Below are 1,537 nucleotides of genomic sequence, written 5' to 3' on the forward strand. Positions count from 1 at the left end.
CCTAGTGTCTTGGCAAGCTAGGGATGCAAGAAGAACATTTCACGTCAGAGCTGAAAGAGGGAAGAGGCTTGTTACAGAGCAATGGGGTATTGTGGGTTCCCATAACTGAGTCACTGGGCAATTTGGAGACTGGGATACCATCCACTGGTCAGAAGCAAGGAACAGTATCTGTGGTCTTTCCTGAAACGGGAATAATCAGATAATGAGATTGTCTCTTGCCCAGCTGCCAGTGTGTGAGCCTTTTGACGGCAGAGAAAAGGTGGCAGTGGACAGATTTACATGTAGACTCAAACCATTTACACCACCTTCCTTTGGGAGCCCCTAGACTTGGCTGTCATTAACAAATGTCAATGTTCAGCAGCCATGGCAGTCAAATTAATAATAGGAAGGTTAAATAATTTGTCCAGGGTGGGACAGAATATTATAGCTTACCTCAGGCATATACCTTTTAGGCATGTGACCACAGCTCCAAAAGCTTCTGCGCTGACACTCCTGACCCCTGGATCCCTCCTGCCCTTCCCTTCCTACATGTGAGACTTCATCCTTCACTAAAGCCCAAAGTCAGGAGGACACCAGGACCCCTGGAGAGGGCATCTATAAGCAAGCCAATCATAAGTTAACTTAAAGCACAGGATCAGTGAGGTTTCAGGGGCTCCTGCCAGACGCTCACCCCATCAGCTGCTCTGTTCCTCCACACAGGCAGAGCTGGCAGCAGCTAAGCTGCAGCAAGATGAAATGGTATGTGAGCTCCATGTCTACACACCAGCAGAGTGGTCATGCTGGACAATGAGGTTTCCAGCTGAGTCACAGGAAAGATTCATCTCCTTTGCAGGTGAGAAGGAAGGAATACATGCTGAAGCCAAGAATACCCTGTATGACTCCACACTTCAGAGCTTTTCTGAATCAGATACACAAGCCCCTCTACTAATTTCCCTCTTTCTCTTTTTTCTTACCCAGTTAGCACCTCATTAGCCATCTACGTACAGGGTCTCTAGTCCCAGCTATATTTAGCCCCTTGTTACATGACACACAGGTTGGTAATCGTCACTGTAGGGGGATCTGCAGATGTTCTGCAGAAAAATGCAGCTCCTCCAGCCATGACCCTGAGCTTTCCTGGAGATGATCTCTTTGTTATGATCTTGTACATATGCAAACAGTTACAGGCAACATAATCCATTTTTGGGTTGTATTTCCTTGACAACAGAAGTGCAGCCACCTCTGCTGCATACGACCAGGGATACTAGAACATCTTTCCATTTCTCAGTACTTATGCTTCCCAACTCATCATTTTTCTGCCATATCTACTTAGACTGGTGCTAGCAGCACGGATTTATGGCCCTTCCCTTAGTTTCTGCCAGGGTGTCTAAGTGTTATCTTTTAGGAGCACAAAATCATGCTGTTCTGCAGGTTGAAGACAGTGGTGGTATGGACCTTGTTCTACCATAGTACAGGAGCTCAAGGGAAGAAAGACAACAAGTTCTGGAGAATTTCTTGGCCTAAAGAGGGTCAAAATTGTTCACAATTTTATTCCCCCCCC

The sequence above is a fragment of the Falco punctatus genome, assembly GCF_963210335.1.
Source record: "Falco punctatus genome assembly, chromosome: 9".
Taxonomy (NCBI): domain Eukaryota; kingdom Metazoa; phylum Chordata; class Aves; order Falconiformes; family Falconidae; genus Falco; species Falco punctatus.